The sequence below is a fragment of the Dama dama genome, chromosome 31 (assembly GCF_033118175.1).
Source record: "Dama dama isolate Ldn47 chromosome 31, ASM3311817v1, whole genome shotgun sequence".
NCBI lineage: Eukaryota > Metazoa > Chordata > Mammalia > Artiodactyla > Cervidae > Dama > Dama dama.
The window spans coordinates 7755234-7778307 of NC_083711.1; positions in this window are offsets into that span (position 1 = coordinate 7755234).

Sequence of the window (23074 nt, forward strand, 5' to 3'; positions counted from 1 at the left end):
GTGGTGTGTGTGTCTGTCTGTGGTATGGGTGTGTGTGGTGTGGTGTGTGTACAGCTTTCTGTGGTGTGGGGTGTGTGTGTGGTATGTGTATGTCTATAGTGTGTGTGTGGTGTGGTCTGTCTGTCTGTGGTGTGGGGTGGGTGTGTGTGTGTGTGTGGTTTGTGTATGTCTGTAGTGTGTGTGTGGTGTGGTGTGTGTGTCTGTCTGTGGTATGGGTGTGTGTGGTGTGGTGTGTGTACAGCTTTCTGTGGTGTGGGGTGTGTGTGTGTGTGTGTGTGTGTGTGTGTGTGTGTGTGTGGTTTGTGTATGTCTGTAGTGTGTGTGTGGTGTGGTGTGTGTGTCTGTCTGTGGTATGGGTGTGTGTGGTGTGGTGTGTGTACAGCTTTCTGTGGTGTGGGGTGTGTGTGTGTGTGTGTGTGTGTGTGTGTGTGTGTGTGTGGTTTGTGTATGTCTGTAGTGTGTGTGTGGTGTGGTGTGTGTACAGCTTTCTGTGGTGTGGGGTGGGTGTGTGTGTGTGTGTGGTATGTGTATGTCTGTAGTGTGTGTGTGGTGTGGTGTGTGTGTCTATGGTATGGGTGTGTGTGTGTGATGTGGTGTGTGTCTTTCTGTGGTGTGGGGTGTGTGTGTGTGTGTGTGTGGTATGTGTATGTCTATAGTGTGTGTGTGGTGTGGTGTGTGTGTCTGTCTATGGTATGGGTGTGTGTGTGGTGTGTGTCTTTCTGTGGTGTGGGGTGTGTGTGTGTGTGTGTGTGGTATGTGTATGTCTATAGTGTGTGTGTGGTGTGGTGTGTGTGTCTGTCTATGGTATGGGTGTGTGTGTGGTGTGTGTCTTTCTGTGGTGTGGGGTGTGTGTGTGTGTGTGTGTGTGTGTGGTATATGTATGTCTATAGTGTGTGTGTGGTGTGGTCTGTCTGTCTGTGGTATGGGTGTGTGTGTGTGGTGTGGTGTGTGTCTTTCTTTGGTGGGGGTTGTATGTGTGTATGTGTGTGGTATGTGTATATCTGTGGGGTGTGTGTGTGTGTGTGTGTGTGTGCGCGCACAACCAGATCCATCTTTTCAAGAACTGTTGACACTAAGAATACTAGGTCTTACTTGGGATCAGAAAAGTACAATAAAGGACATTTTTTGAAACATCAGTGAAACTTGAATATGGATTGTATATTACATATTAGTATTGTTCCTGTGCTAAATTCTCTTAACTTAGCAATTATATTGTGTTTATAAAAGTGAGAGTCCTTATTCTTAGCATTCAGGGATGAAGGATCACAGTGTTTGCAACTTATTCTTGAACAGTTCCATAAATAATAATAATAATGCAATAAGTCTGGATGCAGAGGACTAAAAGCACACATGGCAATGTTAACCACGGGTAAATGTAGGTCAAGGGCAGACAGACGTCCACTTTACCAGCCTCACGAGTTTTCTGTAAGCTTGACATATTTTAAAATAAAAGGTCAAAAATAAAATGAAATTTAAAAAGAGGAGTGTCTAGGGATTTAAAAAAACATCTTACTTTGGGATTAAAGACAATGGGTACAAAGACAGATGAGAGCCTCTGGTCCTAACTGAGTTCACTGACCCTCTCAGGTTTCAATCCCACCACAAGGGCCAAAAGGTGGAGCCAGGCTCACACAGCTGTTTCAGGAGAGAACCCGGTGAGGGAGGTCCAGTCCTCCCTCCAAAAGACTGCTGTGGATGGGGAAGAAAGGCAGACCATTCACTGATCAAAGGCCCCCAAAGGGGTGGGCCACAGGACCGCCCTTTAGCCCTGGAGGTGAGGGTGCTTGCTTTCGGGGGCATCTATTCTGACTCCAAGTTCCAAACGGGGCTGCTTCTCAGACAAAGCTTCCCCCCTCCCTGCCAAGCATCAGTGCTCTCTTTACCTCCTTAACTTCTGGTTTTCATTTCCGTGACTACTGGGGTGAGCCCAGCAGTGGACCAGGCTGCCGTCAGGAGGCAGAAGGGCTGGGCCCTTGTCCAACTCCGCCACGTGGCCCCAGGTCAACACCTCGATCTCAGCTCAACAGAGGTCATGGAGATGCAAGACCTGTTTGGAGGGATTAGATAACCATGGGTCTTTTTTAATGTCACTGACTTTCTCAAATCATTCTAATTGTCCCCATTTAAAAAAAAAATCATTATGGGCACTAAAGAGTGGGTGTCTGCCACCACACTGCACAGACAGGGTACTCCTGGTTGCCTTTTTAAGGTGGCAGTTGAGGTGGTAGTGATGGTGGTGCTGGAGGTTTAGTCGCTAAGTGGTGTCCAACTCTTGTGACCCCATGGACTGTAGCTCGCCAGGTCTCCTGGTCCATGGGATTTCCCAAGCACGAATACCAGAGTAGGGTCTGAGGGGTCACTCATGAAAGGAGGACTTGGAGGACAAGTCCTGGTCTGGCTCTTGCCAAACTTTTTGCTCCTTTTCTTACCAAGATGGCAGCACCTAGCTCTGCAAAGCTCTGGAAACTTCTCCCCCACCTCTGCAGTTGCTTTCTCCTTTTCTTCCTCCAGTTTTCAGGCATCCTGTGAGTCTATTTTGGTTTCATACAGCCAGGAAGGGGCCAGGCTGGGGTTCCTATTCCCAACCCTCCAAGCTTATTTTCTGGAGGCAGCCTCCAACCTGGAAGCAACCAAAAAGGCCCTCCCAGCTCCAAAAGTCCCAGGAGCTCGGAGTGGTTTTCCCAAGAGACCACAGAAGGTAGACAGCTTTGTCTGCCAGGGTGGGCAGCAGGAAAATCTGCTCCCCAAACAAGGTCTTGGAAAAAGATAAATAAATTTGAGAAGGCATAAAGGAGGAAAGCAACCCTGAATATTCATTGGAAGGACTGATGCAAAAACTTAAGTTCCAACACTTTGGCCACCTGAGGCAAAGAGCCAACTCACTGGAAAAGACCCTGATGCTGGGAAAGATGGAGGGCAGGAGGCAAAGGGGACCACAGAAGATGAGATGGTTGGATGGCATCACCGACTCAATGGACATGAGTTTGAGCAAGCTCCAGGAGATAGTGAAGGACAGGGAAGGAAGGCTGGCATACTTCAGTCCATGGCCTCGCAAAGAGTTGGACATGACTGAGCGACTGAGCAACAACAAAGGAGGGAACTCAGCAAGCATCCCTCCCCCAGAGTCATGGCACCAAGGAAAGTCCCTCCTACCACACTCTCTCCCTTTCTCTGACTCTATGTGACATCCCCAAAGTAAATAAACCCTTTGGGTTAATTGCTAGTTCCATCCCAGGTTTCAGACTCCCACCCCTTCCGGATTTTGAGTTTGGACCCATTACTGTTCTCCCCTCTCCTTTCATTATCCTGTGCATACAGTGAAGCCCCACTGATCCATTGCATGCTAAGTCATTTCAGTCGTGTCTGACTCTGTGCAACCCTCTGGACCATAGCCCTCCAGCCTCCTCTGTCCATGGGATTTTCCAGGCAAGAAACCTGGAGTGGGTTGCCATGCCCTCCTCCATCTTCCCAACCCAGGGATCAAACCTGTGTCTCTTATGTCTCCTGCACTGGCAGGTGGATTCTTTTAGCACTAGGACCACCAGAGATACGTGAGGTCATGGCATCCAGCAAGAAGAAGAAAATTCCAGCAGAACCATGTCATTTCTCTGCCCTGGTCTTCCCTCTCTCAGATCACTCACCTCTCTTCCTTGCCTCCATCCAGCTGGCCTGAGCTAGAGCGTCAATACCCGCATCCATCCACCCAACCCACCAGGGAGCCACAAGGAGCCTTCTCCTCACCCATCCCTGCCCTAGGAGAAAAGGTATGCGGATCACAGCACCTCCCATCCACTATGTGGAGTAAGAGAACGCAGGGCACACTTCTGTTTGACACAGGCTCTTGGTAGGGTCCTCTACACAGCACTCACTATCATTTTGCCCACCCACACCCCACCTTTCTTACATCCCAGAGCATGGTCTTGAGGATGATCCTTTAAGGAAGAAAATGTTGCCCAAAGAACCTTGAATTGTGTGAAGACATCAATAACACTAGAGATATTATTATTTCTTGATAGACTTATGTTTTAGGTTCACAGCAAAATTAAGCAGAAGGTACTTAAACTTAAGATTTCTCATACACCCACCCACACACATGCATAATCTCCCCTGTTATCAACATCCCTCATCAGATGTTATATCCCTTGTGTTACAATCAATGAATTGACACACAATCATCACCCAGAGTCCGCAGTTTACATTAGAGTTCCTCTGGGTGTTGTACATTCTATGGGTTTGGACATATATATGTTGGCATGTATCCACCCATGTAGTATCACTCAGAGTATTTTCATTGTCCTAAAAATCCTCTATGCTCTGCCTTTTTTTCTGTCACCCCTCCTCCCTAACCCTTGGTAACCCCTGATCTTTTTACTGTCTCCATAGGTTTGCCTTTCCAGAATGTTACATAGTTAGAATCATACAGTATGATCTTTGGGTTGAGCTTAATAATATGCTTTTATATTTGCTCCATGTCTTTTTATAGCTGATAGTTCATTTCTTTATAGCTCTGAATAATATCCCATTGTATGCATCAACTTTTTTTTGGGAGTATAGTTGACTTACAATGTTACCTTACTTTCTGCAGTACAGCAAAGTGAGTCAGTGATATGCATGCATATATCCACTCTTTTTAGAATTTTTTTCCATATACATCACTACAGAGTATTGGGTAGAGTTTCCTGTGCTATAGAGCAGGTCTTTATTGGTTATCTATTTTATATGTAACAGTGTATATGTCTCAATCCTAATCTCCCAATGTATCCCTCTTCCCTTTCCCTTCTAGTAACCATTAGTTTGTTCCCTATATGTACCACAGTTTATTTATTCCATTCACCTACTGAAGGACATCTTGGCTGTTTCCAAGTTTTGGTGATTACAGTAAAGCTGCTACCAACATTTATGTCCAGGTTTTTATGGGGACATACATTTTCAATTCATCTGAGTAAACACCAAAGACCATAACTAGTGGATCATATGATAAGAGGCAGTGCTATTACTAACTGTCCCTTTCAGCAAAGGCTCTGTCCTCCTCAGTTCCTTCTGGGGTCTGCCTCATGCTTCACAGCCCCTGGTTCTTAGCATCTGCTTCACTTGACTTTTTTAATATAACAAGTTTTTTTTTTTTTTAATTTCAAGATAATTGTAGGTTTGTTCCCAGTTGTAAGAGATAATTTGGGAAGCTCCCTTCACCCAGTTTCTCCCAAGGATAACATCATCTTGCATAACTAGAGGATAATATCACAAGCAGGAAATTGACAGAGATGAGGATGTACAAGTTTATTTAACCATTCACCCATTGAAGGGCGTCTGGGTTGTTTCCAGTTAGGGGCTATTACAAATAGAGCTGCTATGAATATTTTTGTAGAGGTTTTATTTTTGCGAGCATAAGTTTTCATTTCCCTGGGATAATGTCCAAGAGTGAGAAATTGCAGGGTCATATGGTAAGTGCATGTTTCATTTTGTAAGAAGCTGCAAGATTCTTTTCCAAAAGAGCTGTGCCATTTCCATTCCTACCAACAACGTGCGAGTGATCCAGTCTCTCCGCATCCTTGCCAGCATCACTGGCTTGGTGTTATCACTGGTTTTTATTCTAGCCATTCTGATAGGTGTACAGTGATGACCTATTGTGGATTTAATTTGTATCTCCCCAATGGCTGATATTCATTGGAAGGACAGTTGCTAAAGCTGAAGCTCTAATACTTTGGCCACCTGATGCAAAGAGTTGACTCATTGGAAAAGACCCTGATGCTGGGAAAGATTGAAGGCAGAAGGAGAAGAGGTGGCAGAGGGTGAGATGGTCACCTACTCAATGGACAAGAATTTGAGCAAATCCCAGGAGATAGTAAAGGACAGAGGAGCCTGGTATTGTGCAGTCCATAGGGTCACAGAGTCAGACACAACAAAAACCATGGCTAATGGTGTTGAACACCTTTCATGTGCATGTCTGCCTTCTACATATCTTCTCTAATGAAACATCTGTTCATGTCTTTACCCATTTCATGATTAGATTGGTTAGGACTTTTTGAGTTTTGAGAGTTCTTTATATATTCTAGATGCAAATTCTTTGTTGGGTGCGTGTGGTTTGCAAATATTTTCTCCCAGGCTGTAACTTGTCTTTCCATTGTCTTCACAGGGTCTTTCACAGGGCAAAGGTTTTAATTTTTGAGGAGGTAAGGTTTACCAATTTTTCCCTTTGTGGGTCTCAAGTCTAGAGACTCTTTATCTAGCACCAGGTCCCTATGGTTTTCTTCTATTTTTTCTAAAAGGTTTATATTTTACATCTTATATTGAAGTACATGACCCACTTGGAGTTGTCAGTTCAGTTGAGTCATTCAGTCGTGTCTGACTATTTTCGACCCCATGGATTGCAGCACGCCAGGCCTCCCTGTCCATCACAAACTCCCGGAGTTTACTCAAACTCATGTCCATTGAGTCGGTGACGCCATCCAACCATCTCATCCTCTGTCATCCCCTTCTCCTCCTGCCTTCAATCTTTCCCAGCATCAGCATCCATTCTTCGCATCAGGTGGCCAAAGTATTGGAGTTTCAGATTCAGCATCAGTCCTTCCAACTCAGAACTTCGAGTTGACTTCTATGTAATATCATGTGTGAGGTTTAGGCTGAGGTTCATTTCTGTGCCTGTGAACATCCAGCACTCTAGCACCAACTTGTTGAAAAGACCATCTTTCCTCCATGGAATGGCTTTGACTCTTTTGTCCAAAATCAGTTTGATGTATTTGTGTGGGCATTTGCTTAGCATTCGTTTTGCCTTTCTTCTTTTTTAGAAACTCCCCTGCCTGGTGGAAGGCAACTGGCTGGCTAGGCTTACTCCGAAGTCTCAGAGACTCTGGATAGACAGGTAGCCACTGCTTCAAGCAGTCTGGACACAAACTCCCGCCCTGTTGGGAAGCAGCAGGGGTGTGGCGAATGGTGCGCTAACTTGAGAAAAGCAGGAAGTGAAAATAGTCTGAGGAAAGGCGGGTGCCAATCAGGGCCTAACTAGGTTTTATGAAAATGGAAATCATTAGCTTCAAATGCTAAAATAAATAAGTGTATTCAGTTTAAAAAAAAAATGGAAACAAGAAGGATAGGTCTCTTTCCAAGGAGGTGGCAAAATGTGAGTAATTCCAGCTTTCCTTTCTCTAAACCAGAGGTCTCCAACCCTTTTGGCCCCGGGGACAGGTTTCATGGGAGACAATATTTCCATGGACAGGGTGGGAGTGGGGACATTTATTGTGCACTTTATTTCTATTTATTATAACATCAGCTCCACCTCAGGTCATCAGGTATGGCTCCCAGAGGCTAGAGACAGTGGCTGTAAAGCCCTGAGCTGCTCTGAAAGCCGCGGAGGGCAGCAGTGGGAGCAATGGCACCATTAAGTGCTTGATTAAAGCCCCAGGAGACTGCCCTGGAGGCCCAGTGGTTAAGGCTTCACACTTCCAATGCAGGAGGCATGGGTTCCATCCCTAGGTGGGGAAATAAAATCTCACATACTGAGTGGTACAACCAAGAAACAAACCATTTTTAATAGCCAATTTTAAAAAATACTTAAAAAAAAAAAAAAAACCCACCTGAGAGACAAAGCCATTCCTGGCCACCAGTCATGGCCAGGCTGCACCTTTTATGGCATTTCTTGCAGCTCAGTGCAACATTCATTTCCAGACATGCTTTTCTTAAGAGTTTTTGGTTCTCCTGGCAAGTGTCAGGATTCAGTCTCCTCTCAAGAACTTCACCTAGAACTGGAGGAGCCAGGTGGAGCTCGTTGTGAGCCAAGAATCCACCTTCTTCACTTCTCTGCTGCTGCTCTGGCTTCACAGAGTGAAGCCAGTAGCTAGTAGCCATGCCAGGAGGGGTAGGATGGGGGGAGAGTGACTACTCCAATCAGAAGGCTCCCAAGGTGGTCCATTTTCATTCTGGGTTCGAGTACGCGAGATCAGGCCCTCGGAAACAGAGGGCCCTGCAAAGTACAGGCTCAGAAGCATGGCTCCGTATCTTTTTTAATGTCAGAGTGTCAAAAATTAGAACAGACGCCTCAAAAAGCAAGATATTGGCCCTTCACAATTCCCCACTCATGCTGGCTTTCTGAGCCACCTTAAAGAAATGCAGAGCTTCCTTCTGTGTGCCTCAGAATCTCCTAGAAACAAAGACTATTCAAGACACAGCACTGCCCTGGTTCCAAGGGTAGGTCTTTCTGCCTCTTGCTAGGCAGAAATGCCTGGCAACCAGTGTTCTCAAGGCAAAAGCGTCAAGAACATCACAGACTAAAATGAACACGTGCCAAAGCCATCAGCTCTTTTGACCCCCATCCTTCCCCAGATGTGTTCAAGAAGAACAGCCCAGGGTGAACCCTTGTCAAAGAGCAATCTCCTCTGGATATTCACAAGATGAACTAGGAGGGCAGTCATAATTAGAGTGTCATAAACATACCACAGCTAATAAGTGAAATAAATAACCATATAAATGTCAAGCTGTGAATCTGAAACATGACAGGACTTTTCAGATCCAACCAGAGCTTGGCACCAGAAAGCATTCTCTGAATTTGCACATAATCTGTTTTTTGCAGCTCTTTTGAGAAGGAGCTATTTACCCAGTAAGCATGTTATTCTCCACCAGAGACTCTGGTCATTCCAAGTCAATTAACTGCATTCCAAAGAAAACAGGAGGAATTTAAAATACAGGATTTGAAGGTTTGTGAGGGAGATAGAGAAGACAGGAAGGGTCCTTGTAAATTGTGGTTACTAATATGTCCGCATTGCCCTGGAACTCTGGACAGCAGACGGCACTGAGCCACTTGATTTTTTTTTTTTTTTTTAAGAGAAAAAATTCCATGTTGTCGCTCAGATTTTCCCTTGGGCAGCGTGGTGGAGGCTGTCCAGCCCAGTTTCATGATGGCACCAAAAACAGTGCTCTCTCCAGGGACCCAGCGCAGAGGCAATCCACAGAGCCACCCATGGCTCCAGAGTCACAGACGCAGACCGCCCCCTTCCCTTCTTGCTCTTTAATTTTTGTCATCGAAAATTAAATTCATGTAACATAACATCAACCATTTGAAATTGTACAGTTCGATGATATGGACTACATTCGCGATGGTGTACAACCACCTCTATGTACTTCCAGAATGTTCTTGCCTCATCCCATTAAGTCACTCCCCACCCTCCCCTCCCCCCAGCCCCTGGCAGCTGCTAATCTGCTCTCCGTCTCTATAGATTGCTCCATCCCAGACATCTCATGTAAACGGAGTCACACCACACGCGACCTTCTGTGACTGGCTTCTTCCATTCCGTATCACGTGTCTGAGGCTCCTCCAGGATGTAGGATATATCAGAATTTCACATGGCAAAGTAATATTCTGTTGCATGAATATACCACGTTTTGTTTATCCATATCCATTCATCAGTTGAGGGACATTCACAACAACCTCCTAGCTACTGTGACTAGTGCTGTTATGAATACCAAAGCACAGGTTTTTGCTTGAATACATATTTAGTTTCAGGAGATATATACCTAGGAGCTGGAGTAGCTGGGTCTTATGGTAATTCTAGGTTTAACTTCTTGAAGAAACACTGAACTGTCTTTCCCCCACTTGCTTTTAAGTGCAGTAAAGCTTTCATTTAAAACTGTGTCTTCCCTATTGTTGGAAAAAGGGAGACGAGTGTCCCGGGTGGCCATCTTGATACTGGAAGTCCGTGTTAAACTAACCTTCTGCATCACTGGAGCTCCTGAAGGAGGCCTGGTCTTTCCACACTCAGACCCTCCCTGCGCCAGTAAGAACTGGGGCTGAATGTTCACGGTAGAAAGAACACAACTAAAGAGGCAGTGGACTCCAAAGAGAAGCACAAACACCATGGCTGCACTAGACCATCACCCACCGGGATGTTAGAAGAAGACATTAGAGCTTCTATTTTGATTTATTTTTATCTAAAAAGTAAGAAAAAATGAGGGGGGGGGGGAAGCAATGACTAATTGTTATGAGTTTAATGGTATTACCCCCCTCAAAAGAAGACATGTTAGCGTTCCAACCCCAGCACTTCAGAAGTGAAGTGAAGTGAAGTGAACATCACTCAGTCATGTCCAACTCTTTGTGACCCCGTGGACTGTAGCCTGCCAGGCTCCTCTGTCCATGGGATTCTCCAGACAAGACCAATGGAGTGGGTAGCTGTTTCCCTTCTCAGAATCTGACCTTATTTGGCAATAGGGTCTTTACAGTGTTAATGAAATTAAAACAAGGTTGTCAAGGTGAGCCCTCACCCATTATGACTGATGACCTTTATTTATTTTTTAAAATTAATTTATTTGTTATTTTACTTTACAATATTGTATTGGTTTTGCCATACATGACTTGAATCCTCCATGTGTGTACATGTGTTTCCCCATCCTGAACACCCCTCCCACCTCCCTTCTCATCCCATCCCTCTGGGTCATCCCAGTGCACCAGCCCTGAGCACCCTGTCTCATGCATTAAACCTGGACTGTGATTCATTCCACATATGATAATTTACATGTTTCAATGCCATTCTCCCATATCACCCCACCCTTGCCCTCTCCCACAGAGTCCGAAAGACTATTGAATACATCTGTGTCTCTTTTGCTGTCTCGCACACAGGGTTATCGTTACGATCTTTCTAATTTCCATATATAAGTTAGTATACTGTATTGGTGCTTTTCTTTCTGGCTCACTTCACTATGTATAATAGGCTCCAGTTTCATCCACCTCATTAGAACTGATTCAAATATATTCTTTTTAATGGCTGAGTAATATTCCATTGTATAGGGGACTGGCATGCAAAAGTAAGAAGTCAAGAAATACCTGGAGTAACAGGCAAATTTGGCCTTGGAGTATGGAATGAAGAAGGGCAAAGGCTAATAGATTTGGCCAAGAGAACACACTGGTCATAGCAAACACCCTCTTCCAACAACAAAAGAGAAGACTCTATACATGGACATCACCAGATGGTCAACACTGAAATCAGATTGATTATATTCTTTGCAGCCAAAGATGGAGAAGCTCTATACAGTCAGAAAAAACAAGACCAGGAGCTGACTGTGGCTCAGATCACGAACTCCTTATTGCCAAATTCAGATTTAAGTTGAAGAAAGTAGGGAAAACCGTTAGATCATTCAGGTATGACCTAAATCAAATACCTTATGACCATACAGTGGAAGTGAGAAATAGATTTAAGAGACTAGATCTGATAGACAGAGTGCCTGATGAACTATGGGTGGAGGTTCATGACATGCTACAGGAGACAGGGATCAAGACCATCCCCATGGAAAAGAAACGCAAAAAGGCAAAATGGCTGTCTGAGAAGGGCTTACAAACAGCTGTGAAGAGAAGAGAGGCAAAAAGCAAAGAGAAAGGGAAAGATATTCCCATTTGAATGCAGAGTTCCAAAGAAAAGCAAGGGGAGATAAGAAAGCCTTCCTCAGCAATCAGTGCAAAGAAATAGAGGAAAACAACAGAATGGGAAAGACTAGAGATCTCTTCAAGAAAATTAGAGATATCAAAGGAATATTTCATGCAAAGATGTGTTCGATAAAGAACAGAAATGGTATGGACCTAACAGAAGCAGAGGATATTAAGAAGAGGTGGCAAGAATAGACAGAAGAACTGTACAAAAAAAGATATTCATGACCCAGATAATAACGATGATGTGATCACTCACCTAGAGCCAGGCATCCTGGAATGTGAAGTCAGGTGGGCCTTAGAAAACATCGCTATGAACAAAGCTAGTGGAGGTGATGGAATTCCAGTTGAGCTATTTCAAATCCTCAAAGATGATGCTGTGAAAGTGCTGCACTCAATATGCCAGCAAATTTGGAAAAGTCAGCAGTGGCCACAGGACTGGAAAAGGTCAGTTTTCATTCCAATCCTAAAGAAAAGCAATCCAAAAGAATGCTCAAACTACCACACAATTGCATTCGTCTCACATGATAGTAAAATAATGCTCAAAATTCTCCAAGCCAGGCTTCAGCAATACATGAACTGTGAACTTCCAGATGTTCAAGCTGGTTTTAGAAAAGGCAGAGGAACCAGAGATCAAGTTGCCAACATCCACTGGATCATCAAAAAAGCAAGAGAGTTCCAGAAAAACATCTATTTCTGCTTTATTGACTATGACAAAGCCTTCGACTGTATGGATCACAACAAACTATGGAAAATTCTGAAAGAGATGGGAATACCAGACCACCTGACCTGCCTCTTGAGAAACCTGTATGCAGGTCAGGAAGCAACAGTTAGAACTGGACATGGAACAGCAGACTGGTTCCAAATAGGAAAAGGAGTATGTCAAGGCTGTATATTGTCACCCTGCTTATTTAACTTATATGCAGAGTATATCTTGAGAAACGCTGGGCTGGAAGAAGCACGAGCTGGAATCAAGATTGCCGGGAGAAATATCGATAACCTCGGATATGCAGATGACACCACCCTTATGGCAGAAAGTGAAGAGGAACTAAAAAGCCTCTTGATGAAAGTGAAAGAGGAGAGTGAAAAAGTTGGCTTAAAGCTCAACATTCAGAAAACTAAGATCATGGCATCTGGTCCCATCACTTCATGGCACATAGATGGGGAAACAGTGGAAGCAGTGTCAGACTTTATTTTGGGGGGCTCCAAAATCACTGCAGATGGTGATTGCAGACATGACATTAAAAGACGCTTGCTCCTTGGAAAGAAAGTTATGACCAACCTAGACAGCATATTAAAAACCAGAGACATTACTTTGTCAACAAAGGTCCATCTAGTCAAGGCTATGGTTTTTCCAGTGGTCATGTATGGATGTGAGAGTTGGACTATAAAGAAAGCTGAGCGCCGAAGAATTGATGCTTTTGAACTGTGGTGTTGGAGAAGACTCTTGAGAGTCCCTTGGACTGCAAGGAGATCCAACCAGTCCATCCTAAAGGAGATCAGTCCTGGGTGTTCATTGGAAGCTGAAGCTGAAACTCCAGTACTTTGGTCACCTCATGGGAAGAGTTGACTCATTGGAAAAAACCCTGATACTGGGAAGGACTGGGGGCAGGAGGAGAAGGGGATGACAGAGGATGAGATGGCTGGATGGCATCACCGACTCGATGGACTTGAGTTTGAGTAAACTCCAGGAGTTGGTGATGGACAGGGAAGCCTGGCGTGCTGTGATTCATGGGGTCACAAAGAGTTGGACACGACTGAGCAACTGAACTGCACTGAACTGAATATTTCATTGTGTATATGTACCACAGCTTTCTTATCCACTCATCTGATGATGGACATCTAGGTTGCTTCCATGTCCTGGCAATTATAAACAGTGCCGAGATGAACATTGGGGTACACATGACTCCTTCAATTCCAGTTTCCTCAGTGTGTATGCCCAGCAGGGGGATTGCTGGGTCATATGGCAGTTCTATTTCCAGTTTTTTAAGGAATCTCCACAGTGTTCTCCACAGTGGCTGTACTAGTTTGCATTCCCACCAACAGTGTAAGAGGGTTTCCTTTTTCCACACCTTCTCCAGCATTTATTGCTTATAGACTTTTGGATAGCAGCCATTCTGACTGGTGTGAAGTGGTACCTCATTGTGGTTTTGATTTTCATTTCTCTGATAATGAGTGATGTTGAGCATCTTTTCATGTGTTTGTTAGTCATCTGTATGTCTTCTTTGGAGAAATGTCTGTTTAATTATTTGGCCCACTTTTTGATTGGGTCTTTTATTTTTCTGGAATTGAGCTGCAGGACTTGCTTATATATTTTTGAGATTAATTCTTTGCCTGTTGCTTCTTTTGCTATTATTTTCTCCCATTCTGAAGGCTGTCTTTTCACCTTGCTTATAGTTTCCTTTGTTGTGCAGAAGCTTTTAATTTTAATTAGGTCCCATATGTTTATTTTTGCTTTTATTTCCAATATTCTGGGAGGGGGGTCATAGAGGATCCTGCTGTGGTTTATGTCGAGAGTGTTTTGCCTATGTTTTCCTCTAGGAGTTTAATAGTTTCTGGTTTTACGTTTAGATCTTCAGTCCATTTTGAGTTTATTTTTGTGTATGGTGTTTAAAAGTGTTCTAGTTTCATTCTTTTACAAGTGGTTGACCAGTTCTCTCAGCACCACTTGTTAAAGAGACTGTCTTTTCTCCATTGTATATTCTTGCCTCCTTTGTAAATATGAGGTGTCCATAGGTGCGTGGATTTATCTCTGGGCTTTTGATTTTGTTTCATTGATCTATATTTCTGTCGTTGTGCCAGTACCATACTGTCTTGATGACTGTGGCTTTGTAATAGAGACTGAAGTCAGGCAGGTTGATTCCTCCAGTTCTGCTCTTCTTTCTCAAGATTGCTTTGGCTATTTGAGGTTTTTTTTGTATTTCCATACAAATTGAAATTATTTTTTCTAGTTCTCTGAAAAATACCTATCCTACTCAAACTCTTCCAGAAAATTGCAGAGGAAGGTAAACTTCCAAATTCATTCTATGAGGCCACCATCACCCTAATATCAAAACCTGACAAAGATGTCACAAAAAAAGAAAACTATAGGCCAATATCACTGATGAACATAGATGCAAAATCCTTAACAAAATTCTAGCAAACAGAATCCAACAACATATTTAAAAGATCATACATCATGACCAAGTGGGCTTTATCCCATGGATGCAAGGATTCTTCAATATCCACAAATCAATGTAATACACCACATTAACAAATTGAAAAATAAAAACTATATGATTATCTCAATAGATGCAGAGAAAGCCTTTGACAAAATTCCACATCCATTTATGATTTTAAAAACCCTCCAGAAAGCAGGCATAGAAAGAACATACCTCAACATAATAAAAGCTATATATGACAAACCCTCAGCAAACATTATCCTCAATGGTGAAAAATTAAAAGCATTTCCCCTAAAGACAGGAACAAGACAAGGGTGCCCACTCTCACCACTACTATTCAACATAGTTTTGGAAGTTTTGGCCACAGCAATCAGAGCAGAAAAGGAAATAAAAGGAATCCAGATTGGAAAAGAAGTAAAACTCACTGTTTGCAGATGATGTAATCCTCTACATAGAAAACCCTAAAGACTTCACCAGAAAATTACTAGAGCTAATAATGAATATAGTAAAGTTGCAGGATATATAATTAACACACAGAAATCCCTTGCATTCCTATACACTAACAATGAGACAACAGAAAGAGAAATTAAGGAAACAATTTCATTCACCATTGCAATGAAAAAAATAAAGTATTTAGGAATATATCTACCTAAAGAAACAAAAGACCTATATATAGAAAACTATAAAACACTGGTGAAAGAAATCAAAGATGACACAAATAGATGGAGAAATATACCATGTTCATGGATTGGAAGAATCAATATAGTGAAAATGAGTATACTACCCAAAGCAATCCATAGACTCAATGCAATCCCCATCAAGACCGATGCCCTTTAAAAAGGGGGAATTTGGTGGCATAGATGGGAAAGCGTCTGCCTACTATGCGGAAGACCCAGGTTTGTTCCCTGGGTTGGGAAGATCTCCTGGAGAAGAAAATGGCAACCCACTCCAGTATTCTTGCTTAGAAAATTTAATGGACAGAGGGGCCTAGTAGGATGGTACAGTCCATGGGGTTGCAAAGAATCAGAGATGACTGAGCAACTTCACTTTTCTTTCACTTTGGACAAACATACACAAAGAAAGAGACAAAAAGATGACACACAGAGAGAATGCCACATGAAGATACAGGCAGAGATCAGGATGATAAGAATTAAAGCCAAGCAATGCTGAAGGTTGCCCACTGGCCACCAGAAGCTAGGAGAGAGGCCTGGAGCAGGTTTTCCCTCCCAGCCCTCAGGAGGAACCAACCCTATTGACACCTTCATCTTGAACTCCCAGCCTCCAGAACTGTGAGGACATAAATTTGTGTTGTTTAAGCCACCCCGTCTGAGGTACTTGATTATGGCAGTTCTAATAAGCTAATGTTCTAATCTTTAATATGAAGGTGCTCTTGGGTGTCCCTACATGCAGCATTTGAGGCTCCTTGAGAGAGAAGGTGGGCTTCCCAGGTGGTGCTAGTGGTGAAGAGCCTACCTGCCAATGCAAGAGATGTAAGAGATGCAAGTTCTACCCCTGGATTGGGAAGATCCCCTGGAGGAGGGCATAGCAACCCACTCCAGTATTATTGCTTGGAGAATCCCACAGACAGAGGAGCCTGGCAGATTACAGTCCATAGGGTTGCAAACAGTCAGAAGTGACTGAAGACACTTGGCATGCAAGCACAGGGAGAAGGTAGTTATACTCCAGGGATGAGGAGTTGGCAAGCATCCCCCTGCCCCTGGGCAGAGTGGCTAGAAGCAAACTCCATTCAGTTCAGCTGCTCAGCCATGTCTGACTCTTTACAACCCCATGAACTGCAGCATGCCAGGCCTCACTGTCCATCACCAACTCCAGAGTTTACCCAAACGCATGCCCATCAAGTCGGTGATGTCATCCAACCATCTCATCCTCTGTCGTTCCCTTCTTCTCCTGTCCTTAATCCTTCCCAGCATCAGGGTCTTTTCCAATGAGTCAGTTCTTCGCATTAGGTGGCCATCAAGTATTGGAGTTTCAACTTCAACATCAGTCCTCTCAATGAACACCCAGGACTGATCTCCTTTAGAATGGACCTGTTGGGTCTCCTTGCAGTCCAAGGGACTCAAGAGTCTTCTCCAACACCACAGTTCAAAAGCATCAATTCTTCGGCGCTCAGCTTTCTTTATAGTTCAACTCTCACATCCATACATAACCACTGGAAAAACCATAACCTTGACTAGATGGACCTTTGTTGGCAAAGTTAAGTCTCTGCTTTTTAATATGCTCTCTAGGTTGGTCATAACTTTCCTTCCAAGGAGTAAGCATCTTTTAATTTCATAGCTACAATCACAATCTGCAGTGATTTTGGAGCCCCCAAAAATAAAGTCTGACACTGCTTCCACTGTTTCCCCATCTAGTTGGCACGAAGTGATGGGACAGGATGCCATGATCTTAGTTTTCTGAATGTTGAGCTTTAAGCCAACTTTTTCACTCTCCTCTTTCACTTTCACCAAGAGGCTCTTTAGTTCTTCTGCACTTTCTCCCATAAGGGTGGTATCATTTGCATATCTGAGGTTATTGATATTTCTCCTGGCAATCTTGATTCCAGCTCGTGCTTTCTCCAGCCCAGTGTTTCTCATGATGTACTCTGCATATAAGTTAAATAAGCAGGGTGACAATATACAGCCTTGACATACTCCTTTTCCTATTTGGAACCAGTCTGCTGTTCCATGTCCAGTTCTAACTGTTGCTTCCTGACCTGCATACAGGTTTCTCAAGAGGCAGGTCAGGTGGTCTGGTATTCCCATCTCTTTCAGAATTTTCCACAGTTTGTTGTGATCCACACAGTCGAAGGCTTTGTCATAGTCAATAAAGCAGAAATAGATGTTTTTCTGGAACTCTCTTGCTTTTTTGATGATCCAGCAGATGTTGGCAATTTGATCTCTGGTTCCTCTGCCTTTTCTAAAACCAGCTTGAACATCTGGAAGTTCATGGTTCACATATTGCTGAAGCCTGGCTTGGAGAATTTTGAGCATTACTTTACTAGCGTGTGAGATGAGTGCAATTGTGCAGTAGTTTGAGCATTCTTTGGGATTGGAATGAAAACTGACCTTTTCCAGTCCTGTGGCCACTCTTGAGTTTTCCAAATTTGCTGGCATACTAAGTGCAAATTAAGTGGATTTATAAAATTGGAAATGGCAACACACTCCAGTATTCTTGCCTGGAGGATCCCGTGGGTAGAGGAGCCTGGTGGGCTACAGTCCGTGGGGTTGCAAGAGTTGGACACCACTTAGCAACTAAACCACCACCACCACCATAAAGACTGGCCCATTTCATTGTGATGTAATCAATTCTTATAAAACAAGTGAGTAGTTTAAGGATTACTACTAAGTAAACTGGAGGATCCCATAGGCAGAGGAGCCTGGTGGGTTGTGGTCTTTAGGGTCCAAAAAAGTCAGACATGAATGAAGTGACATAGAATGCACTAAGAAACCCATCGAAGCCGTAAGCACGGGGAGCAGAAAGGAAAAGTGGAGCTGACCTGTCTCCTATACACAGGCTGCCCCCCACCACACTGCACCATAAAACACTGGGAGCTGGTCAGAACCCACAGGAAGACGGCCAGAAGTCATATCCCTTCTGTTAACCATGAATCTCCAATCTAAATTTATTTTATGCCTTGAGGTCAATATTAACTAATGGTAATATAAGACTACCACAATTAACAGCACTTTGAAAATTGTTTATTTCATCTTCCTCCTCTGTTTTAACCTTGACTTGGTGTATATTTTATAATTCTCATAAGGTACATTAGAGTTCCTTGGACTGCAAGGAGATCCAACCAGTCGACCCATCCTAAAGGAAATCAGTCCTAAATATTCACTGGAAGGACAGATACTGAAGCTGAAGCTCCAATACTTTGACCACCTGATGTGAAGAGCTGACTCATTGGAAAAGACCCTGATGCTGGGAAAGATTGAAGGCAGGAGAAGAAGTGGGTAACAGAGAATGAGATGGTTAGATGGCATCACTGACTCAATGGATGTGACTTTGAGCAAATGCAGCAAGATGGTGAAGGACAGGGAAGCCTGGCATGGGGTCACAAAAAGTTGGACACAAATTAATGACTGAACAATAACAACATTATAAATAAATGTATGGGGGAGAAGTGTCCCTCCCACACACAACTTTTTACTAAATGAGTGCATTATCATAAAAGCTTGGAAACCACTGATTTAGAGTAAGGGCTGCAGATAGATGCAGGACACTTAATCAGAAGGTGCTGGAGCCCTTGTATCTGGCCTTCAGCCAGAGACAGGTGCTGTTGGGAAGTTTTGGACCAGAAAATTCCCCAAGGATGATATGTTCAGTTCCCCAGATCAAGGAAAGGACTTGGCTTCCCAGGCAGTGGAACCAGCACAGAGATCATTGGCAGAGCTGCCTCACATGTCCAGTGACATATGATGGCTGAGAGATGGAAAGGACTTCCCCACGTGCCCAGGTGCACCACACAACCATACCGACCCATGCATTCACCAGAAGAGGAAGGAGACAGGTTTGCAAGGTCACAAAAATTCCCACTAAGATGAGAACTTGGCAGGATGGTTTTCCCTCTGCCTGTGGCAGTGGAAGGGGCAGAAAAAGACCTCAAATACTGGAAAAGGGCACGTGAAAGTGACTTCTTAATGTATTTCAAGGTTGGTGAGGAGACAAATGGGCTTTCCAGGTGGTGCAGTGGTAAAGAATCCGCCTGCTGATGCAGGAGATGCAAGAGATGTGGGTTCAATCATATGGCTGTCTTCCTATAAGGATGCCACTCAGATGGATTAAGACCCACCACACTCCAGTCTGGAGACGTAGGAGATGAGAGTTCAATCTCTGGGTCAGGAAGGTCCCCTGGAGGAGAAGATGACAACCCATTCCAGTAGTCTTGCCTGGGGAATCCCATAGAAAGAGGAGCCTGGTGGGCTACAGTCCATGGGGTCACAAAGATTATGACACGACTGAGCACAGATCTGGAGGAGACAAACATTCTCCAGCAAGTACTGCCACATAGAACCTGGAAATCTCAACCGATAACCTTGAAGTGAAGAGTTTAAACACTCAGGGTTCGGAGAAGGGTGGTGAATAATCTATGGGAATTCCACAATCCAGATCCCTCCTCTCTTTCTCCACCTTCCTAATCTGAACCTCCCCACTTTCTCCTGACCCCAAAGCAGAAATGAGTGGGAATAATCCAGCAAAGCAAGAAACTTGAAGAGTTTCCAGAGAAGCAGGAGAAGGCAAGGTTCTCAGGCAAAGAATGGAAAAGGAAGGGAAGTCAAGAAAAAAGGAGAAATGGCTGGGACTTTGGGGTCCGGGGGGATGTGTGAAAAGTGTGGGCATGCGATGAGGTTGCTGTGGGATGCTCAGAAGGTGTGAGCAGTAAGCCCCACCTCCAGAAACACACATCCACATGCCCAGGGCTGAATTAGCTAGACGAGAAGCAGTGCGCTCATGTTCTTGGACAGCACACCTTAGGAACATGACACTGTGAGGCTGAAGATGAGAGCAGAGGGAACCTTATCCTACACTCTGTGCAGGTTTCCTTACAGAGGGCAGGAGAATCCATCCTCTCCAGTGGTGGTTTAAGGAAGCTTCAGTAATAAGAATGGCAAGTAAAGGACTTGCCTGGTGGTCCAGTGGTAAAGAATACACCTTTCAATGCAAGGGTCACACATCTAATCCCTGGTTGGGGAACTAAGATCCCATTTGCCTTGGGGCAACTAAGCCCACATGTGGCAACTATTGAGCCCAAGCACCACAGCAAGGGAGTCTGTGCGCAAGATTCTGCCTGTTGCCACTAGGACCCAATGCAGTCAAATGAATAATCATTTTTCTAAAAAAATAAAAAAAGAATGGCAAGTCAAAGGGTATTACACTTGCCAATGACCCAACCAACCAACTAGTAAGACAGAGTGTCCTCATCACTTAAAAAAAAAAAAATCAGACTTTTTCTGGGCAGATATTTGATTTCACAGTGGCCTATGTCCCTGGCAATCAACCACTCTGGGATGCTCTGGGAGGCCTTCCCTGTGTTCCCCTGGGAGGCTGATCCTGCTGTTGGATGACGATACCCAGATGTGGACTTTTTCCCACATGAACAGTGACCCATCAGCCAGGGTGTACGTGGGGCCATCTCAGGCTTCCTGTTGGAGGGGGACCACAGGTGCTCTTGGCAGGATCCACTTGGACCATGAGAGGCTAGAGACCAGTGAACAGGAGCAGCTAAGCTCCTCTGAGGACAAGGTAGATGAAAAGGTACCCAGCAAAGAGGCTGCCTTGTGCCCCCAGCTGCTCCTACAAAAGCTTAGATATGCTCTGCTGGATCTGGGGGTGTCCTGAGTGGGATCACCTTCTCCAGCCTGTCTTGTGGACACGCCATGATTGAGCTCAGGGGAGATGCAGTGGTGTCCGCCACTCCCTGACCATCGCTCAGAGCTCCAGGTGAGGCTTCTCCTTCACCTCTAGGGAGGGATCCTTCTTGAGGGGCCCCTCAGGAGCCCCAGGTGCACCTGGCTCCAGCTGGCACCTTCATGGAAGGTCCCAGAGGGAGGCCATCAGGGCTTGCGTACCTGGCTTCTCCAGGCCCAGCCCCACCAGTGTTGGCTTTGAAAGAGATATTTACCCTAAAGAGCTGGAGCAGAGGGAAGATTTCACTGGCTCTTATCTCATGGAACTGAGGAAAACAACCAACATTTCATTGACAGCTAAGCCCATGGCTCCTGTGCTTGTGGCTTATTTCTCTGGGGAGCTCCCTCTTCGAAGAGCCCTGTCTTGGCTTCCACAGCTCTGCTCACTTCCTCTCAGACTCCCAGGGGAAAAGAAGAGTCTCAGGATCATGCCTTGTCCTTGGTGAGGTTCCCCAAGCATTGCAAGTGTCCCAAGCTTGAGACGGGCCTGGCTCCAAGTGCTGCCCGTGTGATGGCAGCTCCCAAGTCTACACCTCCAACCAAAGCATCATGCGTGCCTTGACTTGGAGGAGCCCAGGAGACCCTCCTACCTGCCCCAGCCCAATACTCAGCAGAGTCACAAGCACCCCAGAGCGATCCAGAGCCATCTGCTCGGCTTGTTCACACTTGTCCCCATCCCAATGTAGGTGCTGCTCTTGTCCCCAGAAGACTGCAGGCAAAGGCTCTCCCCCCCACATCCCACCACTGTCCCTCCCTTTCAGTCCATAGCAGACTCTCTGCCTCCCTTGCCTCCCATCTTCTGGGGAGCCTTATGCTATCAATTTTCCTGTCTCTGGCCTATTTCTTCCATCTTGTCGCTGGTCTAGATGCTTCCCTTCAGTATTTTTTTCCCCACTTTTTATTTGGTTGCACTGGATCTTCATTGTGGCCTTCGGGATCTAGTTGCCTGACCAGGGACCAACTATATTGAAAGCTCAGAGTCTTTAGCCACTGGACCACTGGGGAAGTCCCATTCCCTTCAGTATTTAAATCCCCTAGATTCTGCACTCCTTTAAAAAGAAAGAAAAAGAGGAAAACAAAAGGGTAGGAAAGGAGAGGAGAATAGAGGAAGAGAAAAGAGAAGAGAGGAGAAGAGAAAAGTAAAGGAAAGAAGTCTCTCCAGCTCCAACTCCTACCCTCTCTTGTTCCCTCCATCATGACACATCTCTCACCTGCCATTTACTCCTCACCTCCTGATGATGGCTGTATCCCATCATTTCAATGAAACAGTTCCTGATAAGGTCACCAATTATTTCCATTTTAAACATGATGGCCCCATCTGGGGCCTCTTCTTACTTGGCCTCAAGCATCACCGGATGACTAGTCCAATGTGAGAGTTGGACCATAAAGAAAGCTGAGCGCTGAAGAATTGATGCATTTGAACTGTGGCTTTGGAGAAGACTCTTGAGAGTCCCTTGGACAGCAAGGAGATCCAACCAGTCCATCCTGAAGGTAATCAGTCCTGAATATTCATGGGAAGGACTGATGCTGAAGCTGAAACTCCAATACTTTGGCCACCTGATGCGAAGAACTGACTCATTAGAAAAGACCCTGATGCTGGGAGGGATTGGGGGCAGGAGGAGAAGGGGACAACAGAGGATGAGATGGTTGGATGGCATCACCGACTCAATGGACATGAGTTTGAACAAGCTCCAGGAGATGGTGATGGACAGGGAGGCCTGACGTGCTGCAGTCCATGGGGTCACAAAGAGTCGGACACAATTGAGCGACTGAACTGAACTGATGCCCTCCTTCCTGAAACACACTCCCCCATCGGCTCCTTCACACCATTTTCCTGTCCTGATTCTCTGGCTTCCCCTCCTTGGCCTCCTTGTGGTTTCTTCCTCCTGCACGTGACTATCACATGTTGGAGTTTTTAAGGCTCCATTCCAGGCCCTCTCTTCTGCTCCCTCTAGTCTCTGTTCCTGGACAATCTCACTTCTGTCACTGTAAATATCACGCAAATGTTGATTCCTTTTATCTGCAAAGGCACAAAATGTCAATGGCCATGTCTCTTACATTGTATAAGTATCCTGGGCTGGTATAGTGGTGCCATGGTTTGG